Source organism: Canis lupus, chromosome 15, assembly GCF_011100685.1.
Source record: "Canis lupus familiaris isolate Mischka breed German Shepherd chromosome 15, alternate assembly UU_Cfam_GSD_1.0, whole genome shotgun sequence".
Lineage (NCBI taxonomy): Eukaryota > Metazoa > Chordata > Mammalia > Carnivora > Canidae > Canis > Canis lupus.
The window spans coordinates 9,222,617-9,235,674 of record NC_049236.1 but is presented as its reverse complement, the minus strand read 5'-3'; the positions used below and the strand labels follow the sequence as shown (position 1 = coordinate 9,235,674).

At 42.5% G+C, this 13,058-nt stretch overlaps 1 protein-coding gene and 2 pseudogenes across 2 annotated transcripts in view; all 3 read left to right on the top strand.

The window, feature by feature from the left end:
* The window catches only part of ZFYVE9 (zinc finger FYVE-type containing 9), a 184,183-nt gene that overhangs the window by 5,435 nt on the left and 165,690 nt on the right, over window positions 1-13,058 (top strand). The gene's annotated exons all lie outside the window — the stretch shown is intronic.
* LOC106559754 lies at window positions 2,481-2,835 on the top strand (annotated as a pseudogene).
* LOC100856239 lies at window positions 8,393-9,973 on the top strand (annotated as a pseudogene).

Here is a 13,058-nt window from a genome sequence, read left to right as displayed (position 1 = left end):
ATTATGTAAATTGATGAAGCTTTTACTTGCAGATAAATTACAGGAGTCTTTAATGATAAGGAATCTTTTTGTCTTGAGGACAAAAGCTGTGAACTTTCTAGTTTCCTGTTTAGTAAACAGTGAACTGGACAGAACTAGTTAACCACTTTGGGTAGTAATGGGAAGAGGGGATTTCCAGCTGGAAGATTATCTTCTAAGAATATTTCCTTAAGTTCAGTTTTCCTTTAACTGTTAAAACATTTCTAAAAAGATAGAGTCCAATAGCATAAATATGCTACCCATTAACATTTCTAAGCATTGAGGTCTGACATATTAAGTGTTAGGTTTTTTCCAAAATGAACAGCGGAGAAATAAAAAACCCAGCAGAGCCAGGCAGTAGGTTCGAGAGTGCTTTAATGGGGAGTGCTCCCTGGCGAGGTGGCCTCTGAGTCAGGGAAGGCTCACCACACCGGGGTTCGGGTGGGTCCCTTGCCAAATTAGGCAAGGGAACATCGTGAGCGCCTAGAGGATTGGCTGGGGGTGGGGATAGTACAGACGATGGGGGGTGGTCCCTGGCTGGAAAGTCCTGGATGGAAAGTTTTGGTTTCCCATCTAGGCTTGGATTTACTGGAGATGATGTGGTCATGGCTGCTTTGGCCGAAGATCAGCCTTTTTGGGTGCCGGGTGCCCCTGTCTCTCAGCCAGCCCAACATTAAGGATTGTAAGGATTGTCATTGTCTCTCCATGATATGTAATTCTATATAAATATAGTTGAGTCATTGTTCTTTATCACCCCCCCTCCAACGGACTTTAAGTAATCTCTACACCCAATGTGGGGTTCAGACTTAAAACCCCAAGTTCAAGAGTCGCATGCTCCACAGAATGAGCTAGCCAAGAGCTCCTATTCTTTATTATTATACATAGTATAGTCCCCTATTGTTTGTTCCCATTGAAGATATTAAAGCTTTTCTGTGAAGTTTTGTAGAACACAGGTCAAAGTCAGCAATAATAACTTGGTAATGTTTCTCAAGATTTTTTCAAACTAGTTAGGAGATACTTCAGGGAACTATTGTTTGAGCAAAGTGCAAGTTTTGGACCTTCATTCTATATACACAGTATTTTAAGTGTTTAGGATCACTTTTAGATCCTTTAATGCAGACCTTCCACTGAATGAGATAAAAAGGCCTCACTGGTTTGTTATACAGTCTTTTAGTTGTTTCGAATGTCATAATTTCTATAGAAAATTACAAAAAACATTAGTTCTGGAGCCTTTTGACTAGGATTAATGAAGAGATATTCATTTTTATTTGTAATATGATTCTTTTTTTTTAAAGATTTTTATTTTTAAGTAATCTCTACATTCAAGGTGGAGCGCAAACTCACAACCCCGAGATTAAGAGTTGTATGCTTTATGGACTGAGCCAGCCAGGTGCCCCTATAATATGGTTCTTTTCTAATCTCTTGTTATAGTTTGGTAGTTTATCTGCCAGTTTGTTTTATTAAAATGAAGAAAGAGTAAATGGTATATGTTTTTGTATTATATTGAAACAAAATATTGGTTACCTCAAAATTCTCTTTACTAAAATAAAGAGCAAGCAGTTTAAAAATTTTGTGAAAATATTGTCAGGGTTTATGTAACTCTTAGTCTCCATTTTTCATTTTCTTTCTTTCTTTCTTTCTTTCTTTCTTTCTTTCTTTCTTTCTTTCTTTCTTTCTTTCTTTCAGATTTTACTTATTTCTTTGAGAGAGGGAGTGAGGGGGTGGGGGCAGGGAGAGGGAGAAGCAGACTCCTCGCTGAGCAGGGAGTCTGTCATGCTGGGCTCCATCCCAGGACCTTGAGACCATGGCTGGGCTGAGCCTAAGGCAGATGCTTAACTGGCTGAGCCCTCCATTTTTCATTTTCAATTGAATAAGAGAACCCTTAAAAAGTCATTGAAGCAGAACCCTTCCAGTTTCAGAAAAACCTTAAAACTTAAGAATATATCATCTAGACCTTTTTGTGATTCTGGTGATGTAATAACTGCCCATAGGTATTTGTTTTTATATTATTATTTTTTAAAGATTTTATGTATTAATATGAAAAAGAGAGATGGTTAACACAAGGGGTGGGGGTGGTTTGGGGAGATGGGAAGGGCAGAGGGGCAGAGCGAGAGAGAGAAGCAGACTCTCCACTGAGCAGGGGAGCCAGATACCACTGGATCCCAGGATCCTGGGATCATGACCTGAGCCGAAAGCAGAGACTTAACTGACTGAGCCACCCAGGTGTCCCTGTTTTTGTTTTTAGTTAGTAGCTGAAGTAAACTATTTTTGAGATTATTGTGAGGTCACTCTTGGAAGCTTCTGCTCAATGTCTAAAAAAAAGAAGGTTGAGCTCTAGGAGGAAGATGCTGTTGCAGCTACAGTGGAGCTCTGGGCACCCTGCTCCTGCTCCTGACTCACGGCTGTTCGCTCACTCTCGTGGAGGAATAAGTGGGTCAGGAAGCTGCACCCCCGCCACAGCCATGGCTTTTAAAGACACCAGAAAGGCACCTGTGGAACCAGAGGTGGGAATTCACTGGGTTAGAACTAACCAGCTGCAACCTAAAATGTTTGGAAAAGGTATGTGCTGACTTGATTAGAGGTTCAAAGGAAAAGAGTCTCAAAGTGAAAGGACCAGTTCTGCTGCCCACCATGACTCTGAGAATCACTATGAGAAAACTTCCTTGCGGTGAAGGTTCTAAGACTTGGGATTGTTTTCAGATGAGGATCCATGAGTGACTTATTGATTTGCACAGTCCTTCTGAGAATGTTAAACAGATTACTTTCATCAGTTTTGAGCTAGGAGTCCACATTGAAGTCACTATTGCAGATTCTTGAATCAGCCTTTTAAATAAATTATCAGTTGTTAAAATGTATATATATAGCTTTGACCACTGTGTGCCATCTTTCTGGTAGGTGTTTCATATATGTTATTTCTAATTCTTAAAATGACTTTCATACTGTCATGAAGGTTTTATAACTAAGGGAACTGTGGCATGGAGATGTTTACTGACTTTCCTAAGCCCACATCCATGATTCAAACCATGTATCTCTCTGACTACATAGTTTGCAGTCTTTTTCATCATGTGAACCTCTCCATGTGTTTTGTATTTGTTTTAAGATATTCCAGGGGCATCTGGGTAGCTCAGTTGGTTGACCATTTGACTCTTGGTTTTGGCTGAGATCAAGACCTGGAGTTGGGCTCCATGCTTAGTGAGGAGCCTGCTTGGAGTTCTCTCTCCCCCCCTCCCTCTGTCCCTACCTCTGCGCCTCTCTCTCTCTGTCCTTCCCTCTTAAAAAAAAAAAAAAAAAAAAAAGATACATAGTGCTTTAGGAAGTATTCATATTAGGAGAGTTCAACTTTAGTTGATTGACTTTGGTGGTATTTGCCTTTGAAGTATACTACTGGCATGTAGCATTTGTATGATAAAAAAATGTGGGGTGTCTGGCACAGTTGGTTTGGGGTCTGACTCTTGGTTTTGCCTCCAGTGGTGATCTTGGGGTCCTGGGATTGAGCCTTGCATCAGGCTTCACACTGGGCATGGAGCCTGCTTGGGATTCTCTCTCTTCCTCTCCCCCTCTTCCCTGCTCTCTCTCTCTCTCTCTCTCTCCTTCTCTCTCAAAAAAATGTGTATGTGCATATATTTTGGGAATTTCAGCTTTCATATATGTATTTTTGAAGTAGATAAATGTCTGCTTTGCTATTATTAGAAAAATATAATAACTGATTTCTGGGCTGCATTTCTCTGACCTGAAAATAAATGATGGACTAGATGCCCCTTCCACATTTAATATTCAATCCAAATTTCCAAAGAACTGGATGAAAACATAGATGGCATATGCATAGCTCCAGGCAGTGGACAGTATCATTAATGAAAAAACAGAATAGGGGGAATGGGCTAAGGAAAATAGGAGAATTAAGAACAAGGGATTGTAATTTACATAAAAGTTTCTCCTGTAATAAGGAAAGAGAATATATTTATAAATAAAAACACAGAAACTCTGGGAATTAGCTGGATGAGTAGTCTGCAACTGATGTCTCTTCCCTCCCTACCTGTTACTCCCATTCTTCTGTCCTTTCTTGTGATAGTGTATATGTGCTTGAGAAAAAACCATCTAGATCTGTGTTAAATGAAATTACCAGGTCACCTGTAGCACACTTGAAATAAAGCTTTCATATTGCTCATAAAGTGAAAATTTAGTAATTAAAATGTGAACCCATTATTGTAGATCTTTAGAGAATTTGTTGATAAAGCAAAGAAGGGCATGTTTTATATTAAAAAAGGATGAGATGCATTTTAGTGACAACTTTTATATATCCTTTCTACTCTCAAAATACTAAAGATGGTTATTTTGACATATAGATAGGTGATATTTTGATTAGTTGGAAAATTGTTAACCAGCTAGAAAATTGTCATTCTTTCCCTCGTTAGCTTTTGGAGACCTTGATCAGTGAATTTTGACTTTGGAACTAAATCATCCTAGGCCAGGAGCAAGGAAGTATTCTTTAATCAAATAAGTTTGGATTTTTCAGTGTTCTGTATATAGAACCCCAGATAGAGATTGATAAATACACTTTAGTGTTTTAAAAATTTGGAGTAAAAGAAACTGGTTCAGACTTTGTTCAGCCATATATTATCCAGTTTATTAGCTGGGGATTCATTTTTTTCACATAATACTTAGTAGTATGTCTCTTACTGATATAGGTTAACTTTTATGTTTTATAAGGCCACTCACAATATCCATGACTATTTCAACTCTTGGGTAATAGGCCCTGATTACTTCCTGAAGGACCTTTCTGTTAACTATTAGAAAAAAGTCTTTTATATTTACCAAGTGCTTTTTTTTTTTTAAACTATCCATCCTTTTGTTGGTCTTATGGGGGAGTAAGGTAATACAGGAAAGGAAAGGGAGTGCAAGCTGAACTGACCTACAAGAGCCTCAATCTGTGATACAGATTAAAAAAAACAACAAAACTCAGCTAATCCAACAGGGAGCTCCAGAGCAAAAATCACCTGTTAGGGGAGTCCTGCATTGGGAAGGAATGGCTGGGTTCTAGTACATCTACCATGTTTCATCACTGGCTAGGAGCTGCCCCAGAAGAGCCTGGGCTCAACTGGAATGCCAAGATGAATTCTGAACATACTGCAGCTGGAGCCTTTTAGCTAACTGTCTCCTTGCACCTGAATGCAAGTTCATTCTTCTTTTGTTTTTTTTTAATTTTTACAAATGCAGGGCTTGAACTCATGACCCTGAGATCAAGAGTTGGACATTTAACCAGCTGAGCTACCCAGGCACCCCTCTTCTTTTTCTTTTCCCTCCCCTCTTCTTTTTTAATACAAGTTCTTTCTTGAAGGGAGATCCAAGAATTTGCTACAGTCCATTTCTTGTGCTGTAGGATCTAGGTCTCCAAACATTTTCTTTTTTTTTTTCTTTTTTAAAAATATTTATTTATTTATTTATGATAGAGAGAGAGAGAGAGAGAGAGAGAGGCAGAGGAGGAGGGAGAAGCAGGCTCCATGCCGGGACCCGACGCGGGACTCAATCCCGGGACTCCAGGATCGCGCCCTGGGCCAAAGGCAGGCGCCAAATCGCTGAGCCACCCAGGGATCCCTCCAAACATTTTCTGAAAGCAGTTCTTTCAGAGTTCCATTGACTTCTCTCTCTCTCTCTCTCTCTCTCTCTCTCTCTCAATATTTTATTTTTTTTTTTTAAAGTAATCTCTGTACTCAATGTGGGGCTCAAACTCACAACTCTGAGATTAAGAATCTCATGCCTCAGCCAGGCACCCTGGACTTCTCTTCTTGATAGGAAACTTCAAAGAAATGGATTAGTGAGACAAGCTTCAGCCCTCATCTGTGTAACTGGTCTCAGGGCTGCAGTGGATCTCCTTGTCTCCTTTACTATTCAGTCTAAATTTCCCTTGCCATTAGCTATCATTTCTGTTGGTCTGGGCAATTTACCTAGTGATACGACCCACTCCTCATTTTTGAGGCTGCTGAGAATCATACTGCTGTGAGGCTGGAGTGGTTGCATTTGTCCATTCATAGTCACAACTGGGCAGGGGAGTACGTGGCAAATGCCACCCAGATGGATCATCTGAGTTCCACAAACTCTTTGTTGCTCCTATTATGTAACAGCAGACATACTTCCTTCTGAGGATGAGGCTTAATTTACCCTGCCATGGTGGTGATTCTTCTTGGCTCTTGGTCCAGTGACACAGAGTCCCAGTTGTACTGGCTGCAGCTATAACTTATAACTCAGTATGATCCTTGACATGTCTCCTGGCAAAAATATGTCCAGGGTCTCTGGAGTCCAGCGTTGTCCAGATGGAAAGCACAGGTCCTCCAGTGGATCATTGAGAATGATGGTAAGTGGAGGTCATTTCTGCTTCTACCTCTTGGTTCTCAGACTTATGTGTTCTTCCTACTGGGAACATAGCTCTGAATCAGTGCACATACTCTATCCTAGAGGATAGCACGCCATTCTTGTCTCTGAGCTGGTTTATCAGCTGTGTCTCTAGTAGGCCATTTCAGTACTCTATAAGGCTGGATGCTTTTGTATGGTGCTTTTATATGATAAGACCACTGGAACCCATGGTTATGGGCCCATTGCCACAATTCCTTCATTGTAATGTGGTTCCTTTGGTTGGATGCTACGTTAAATGGGATTCTGTGTCTGTGGATCAGGTATTCTGTTAGCCCTTCCTTAGTGGTATGGCTGGGGTTCTATGGAAAGAAAAACCTATGCCTGGAATAACTATCTATTGAATACCTGTGGGGATCAACTGCTCGGCCTTTTCAAGATGGAAGGAATAGGATGTGGTAACTGGTTGGTCAGCTTGAGGCATAGTGCTATACTCAGTGTTGGTCTCTGTTACTCGCAGATTGGATGTTCAGTGGGGGTGGTAGCCTGATTGGGCCTTGCTAAGTGGGCGTCCCTGCCTCCTCCTTTGCTTCTATTTTTATTTCTGCCACACTGGCTACTTTATTCATGTCCCATCATGCCAGTTCTGGGGTGGTTCATGTCAACTTTCTTTTTTTAATTTTTATTTATTTATGATAGTCACAGAGAGAGAGAGAGAGAGAGGCAGAGACACAGGCAGAGGGAGAAGCAGGCTCCATGCACCGGGAGCCTGACGTGGGATTCGATCCCGGGTCTCCAGGATCGCGCCCTGGGCCAAAGGCAGGCGCTAAACCGCTGCGCCACCCAGGGATCCCTCATGTCAACTTTCTGAGTCATTTTGTTCACTTGGTTATTTGGTGTCTCTCTTCATTGGATGCTTCTTGGGGGTTATTAGCACGTGAAAAGAATTTTCACACTTTATGCATTATTACACATTCCCATATGTCTATTAATTTGCTTCTACCCGTGCCTTCTTATAATAATTGTGTAGTCTTTTTCCTTAAAGGCCCCTGAGCAGTTAGCCATTCCATTTGCAATTGCTTATGAGTCTATATATTTTCACCTCTGGCCACTCTTCTTTTTACCAAAGTTCATGACCAGATGTATCATTTGAAGCTCTGTCCTTAGGAAGATTTTTCCCTTCCCACTGTCAAGGTCAACCCTAAGGGTGGCTATAATGAAGCTGTTGTTTCTTTTTTCAGCTTCCACTCACATACTCAGCCATTTATAATATATTTATAAGCCAAGCTTTGGCTTTTATCTCCTTAAGTTGGTCATAAAGGATCCCCCAAGCAGCTGTAGGTGTGAACTGAGGAGAAGGTGCTGGAATAATTGTGGTAGCTGCCTACATATATAGCTTACTTGTGCCTTTTGGTTCTGCTTGGATTTTTTTTTTTTTTTTAAGATTTTATTTATTTAGTCATTCATGAGAGACTTGCATACCAGAGAGAGGCAGAGATACAGGCAGAGGGAGAAGCAGGCTCCATGCAGGAAGCCTGATGTGAGACTCAATCCTGGGTCTTCAGGATCACGCCCTGGGCTGAAGGCGGTGCTAAACCGCTGAGCCACCCAGGTTGCTCAGTTTTAAATTTTTTTTTTTAATTAAAGATTTATTTATTTATTTATTTATTTATTTATTTATTTATTCATTCATTCATTCATTCATTCATTTATTTATTTAGAGGTAGCATGTAAGCAGAGGGAAGGGCAGAAGGAGAGGAAGAGAGAGAACTGCAAGTAGGCTCCCTGTTGAGTGCGGAGCCCCACACAGGGCTATATCTGGATTTCATGACCCCAAGGTCATGACCCAGGTAGAAACCAAGAGTTGGATGCTCAGCCTACTGTGCCTTCAACCAAGAGTCAGATGCTCAACCTGCTGTGCCACCCAGCTTGAGTTTGATTTTAGATGTACCATTTCCACCTCATAATGGATTGTTCCTGAGCTCATTTGACTTTATAATTTGGAGAGCCCTGTTGAACCCAGCTCATTATGGGCAGTTCTGGACATACAGTGCCCAGTGGGTGAGCAGTTTCTTTCCAGAGCCCAGAAACACACCAGGAGCTTTTTTTTTTTTTTTTTTTTTTATGTAACAGTATGATTGTCTTGCAGATCTCTGGGTGCCTGCATTGTGATTCTTCCACTAAGGCTTGCTATAAACTCTCTACTGCATCTTTTCCCAACATTTAGACCTCCAACAGGATAGGAACTGCTTGCACTACAGCCTGGACTTGCTGTAGAGTTGTTTCCCCTACTCAAAGCTGGCAGTGAGCTTTTCGTATCACTCAGCTCATGGGTTATAGCAATATTCCTATGTATACAATGTGTTGCCTCTGGAATCTGAAGAAGCCTACCAGAGTTGTGGTTCCTTTTTTGTAGTGGGAGATGCAAAATGCAGCAGTTTGTCTTTTGCTTTGAAGGGAATAGGTTGGAATGACTGTGACCTCCAGAATTCCTGAAACTTCACTGAAATGGCACGGATATTTGTAGTTTTTCACCTGCCCTTTGGAGCGCATGTATCTTACCATGTACTTAGCATGCTGGCCATCTCTTGTTCATCTTGCACGATCAGCATGATTAAATGGATCAATGTGCTGTTCTGAGTCTTGTTCTCTTCATACTTTTATGATCGAGTAGGAGACTTAATATAGCCCTGAGGCGGCAGTGCTTTCAGTGGTTCTGCGGATCTGTCTCTTGCTTCAACAGTGTTTGGACGGAACAGACCCAGGGATGCCCCTTCTACCAGCCAACGGCCACCCTCCAACCTTTTTTCCAGTCACAACTTTCGGAGCCATCTTCCTGGCCATCTTCTGCCACCAGCAGTGAACACCCAAGTTTGAATTTAATTCCTTGTCCGGGATCAACCGTGAGCTCCCAGATTCGTCAGAATTATTCTACCGAGGTGGAGGCCGCCGTCAACCACCTGGTCAACATGCACCTGCGGGCCTCCTACACCTACCTCTCTCTGGGCTTCTATTTCGACCATGACGATGTGGCTCTGGAGGGTGTGGGCCACTTCTTCTGCGAGTTGGCTGAGGAGAAGCTTGGCTGAGGAGAAGCGCGAGGGTGCCCAGCGTTTCTTGAAGATGCAAAATCAGCGCGGCGGCCGTGCCCTCTTCCAGCCAGGACGTGCAGAAACCGTCCCAAGATGAGTGGGGGAAGACCCTGGACGCCATGGAAGCCGCCCTGCTTCTGGAGAAGAGCCTGAACCAGGCCCTTCTGGATTCTGGATCTGCATGCCTGGGTTCTGCCCACATGGATCCCCATCTCTGTGATTTCCTGGAGAACCACTTCCTAGATGAGGAGGTAAAACTCATCAAGAAGATGGGCGACCACCTGACTAACCTCCGCAGGCTGGCCACCCCCCAGGCTGGGCTGGGCGAGTATCTTTTCGAAAGGCTCATTCTCAAGCACGACTAGGAGCCTCTGGAGACCAGCAGCCTTTGAGGGGCTCCTCTGGCAACCCCCGGTGCCAGGGCTTGTGCCTGAACCTTTTCCCATGCAGCCACTAGGGAGCTTTTTAACCATCCTGGAGCCCTTTCCCAAAACGTGGGCCAAATGGAGACAATAAAGCTTTTTGCAGAAAAAAAAACAAAAAACAAAAAACAAAAAAACAGCCCTGAGGCAAAACTGTGAATGTATACTGTTTATTCCATGTGAAAGGAGCTGTTTCTGATGAGGATAGAAAACTCATTTGCCAAATCAGTAGCTACATACCACACTGAGGCTATATTTATTTATCTAGTGTAGCAAACATAATACATCTGGTAGGGGCAGCTTTGGTTATGGCTACTACTTGGTTGAGCTTGTGGTTGTCTCTCATCATTCTCTAGGATCCAGCCGATTCCTGCAGAGGCGTTAAACACAGGAAAGGGACCACTACCCCTGCGTCTTTGAGATCCTAAAGTGGCGCTAATCTCTGCCATTCCTCTTACCTTCACCCTCTATGTAGTACTATTTTTGATTTACCATTTTGGCTAAGGGGTGGGAGATGTTTAGATTACTTGTAGGTTTCACTTGTCTTTTTCCCCATGATAGTTCTTACTCCAGAGGCCAAGGACTCAGGGTGGAGATTACCTCAACTTCTGGGGATGCCAATCTTGTTATATTCAGGGCCTGTTAAAATGACTCCCTGGTGGATCTGTAGACTAGTGGACCCACTGTAGGCTGGACTTTGGCCACAACCCCATTTATTGCTTAGTTTCTATATTCTTTTCCTGTAATAGGGCAATAATGATGTTCCAAGGTGTCTAGATATCAACATCAACTCAGACTCTGTGACCAATAGTTCTTTAAATGTCTGGGTATTTTGCTTTTTCCACTGTATAGTCACCAGAGTAAACAGCCATAGGTGGTGTTGGAGAAGGATATATATATATACACATCTCTCTCTGTGTATCTATATAGTATATGAGCCAGCCATCTCTCTAAGCTGGTGGGTCTGGATCTGACAACTAGGTTGGGTCCAAGAATTAGGCAAGGGATAGTTTTGTATTGAGGCCACCACTCTCAGCCTTGTGCTTATGCATTCTTGCCTTATTTTGATTGTAGATATTAAGCAGCAATGTTGACTGCTTATTTTGCTCTAATGACACCATGTTCTGTTAACTATCTCCACAGCTTCCTGTGGGCCAAGATTTATTGGCTATTTCCCATCTTGCCAGTTAAAATAACTGTGGTCCACTAGCTTCTGGTTTTAAGTGCCACCACCTGGTTGCTGTTGCTTCAGTGCCTCATTATCCCTATTGCTATGAGCCAAACTGTGACAGCATGTATTTTAGAAGAGAACAACCACTTCTTAGTGATGGTGGTGTCCCTCTCAGCGGTATATTTCTGATGGCCTTGGTGAATGGTGTGTCTTACGCACTCTCTTATGGTACATAATCCTCTGGTGGGTCTTCTGACCTCACATAATATATTCATTCTAGCATACCCACTTTCCTGAGCCCTTTAATCCCAAGTTCCATCCTCTGCTGTGTCAATTCAGGCATTTCACTTTTTTTTTTTTTTTTTTTAAAGTAGGTTCCATATCCAGCATGGAGCGCAGTGCTGGGCTTAAACTCATGACCCTGATATCAAGACCTGAGTTGAAATCAAGAGTTAGATGCTTATCCAGTTGAGCCATCTAGGCATCCCAATTCAGGCATTTCAATTTCATTCAATGTGGGCCTTTTTTTTTTTTTTTTCCAGGCTTATAGGAGTCACTGTAGCAGGAACTTCATGCCACAGTGGTGACCCCCATCTTCTGAAATGGTGTCCTACCCCCAGTCAAGTAGACTTCACCTTATAAGGCTAACATTCTGGCCTCCACTAAGCGAAGCCCCACTCTGTTGTCTGTGTGATCCTGCTGGTATGTGTTGGTGAATTCTTGCAGCAACTTTGGGCTCTTATCTCTTTTCTCCTTCCTGAGGCCCAAGGTTTCCTTGGCAAGGTTAACATGAGTTACTATCATGGCAACCAGTCGTGGAGGTGGGGGCCCTTCCTGAGGAGAGCCTTTTATTGCCTTGTAGGTGAGAGACCTCTGAAGTGTTTCCCATACAGTGGGGAATGGAGTTATCCCTGCAGACTCTGAGGGCTCAGAGCAGTCTAGAGAATCGAAGTCTTTGGGGTCAACCATTTTAGATGTCCCTCTCCCGTCTGTCATGCTTCCCTGTTGTCCAAACCAGGACCCAGATCTTGGCACAATAAACCTGCCCTCACTGAGCATTCAGTCATCTTAGCATCGCAGTCTCGAACTGTCCTGAGTTTGGTCTTCAGCTTTTGTGCTCTTCCACTGTGGGTGGTAAAGACCTCTTTGGAGCTACCAGAGAACCCTCTGGTTGTGATATTTAGCTTCTAATTGTTTATTAGCTGCTTTCTCTAGGGAGTTAGTGCAGCATAAAAGCTAGCCACTTCCTTTGTGCTTAACATGCATTATTCCCCTCATACATTTCAAACATAAGAATCATTATACCAATCACATAGAGTCCTCTTTTGGAATATTCTCCCAAGGAAGTGTTAGCACTCTTCCTAAGAAAGTTTTAACATTTCAGCCACCAACTTGTACCAGGCACTGTCCACATTTCACATAGTACCCAGGATGAAATCCATACTGCAGTAGGAAAGGAAGTGATCTAGTTTCCAAATCTGATTTTTACCTTTTGCTTTCTCAGTCCATTTCTGGTATCAACTGTGCCAATTTGAGTTCTCCTGGAAGCAGATGCTGGAGCAGAGTTAGGAATACAAAGAAGTATATGATAGGGGAGGAGGAAGACTCCTATGAAAGGAAAGGGGGAGGAAACATTTGGCAGGGAGGGCCTCAGTATGATTCAGATCTGACAGTCCCAGACCCAGTGAAGACTCTAGAGCAAAAATTCTTCATTAGAGAGTCCTGCATTTGACAGAAATGGGCATGATGTGACCAGTTGTTGGCTGGGGCTGGCTGCCCAGGAAGAGAATGGTCTCAGCTTCTAGGGATCTTGAAGAGACAGGAGGCTGTCAGCTTACTGCATGCCTAGCAGCAGAATACCATGTTCTTTATTGAAGGGAGATACAAGTGACATACCTCCATGAGTGCCACACATAAGTATAAAGGAATTGTTAGGTATTACTGTTATAATTATCTTCTGATTAAATTTCTTAGTTACTTTTATCCTCTTTAAGTAAAAACTTCTAGACA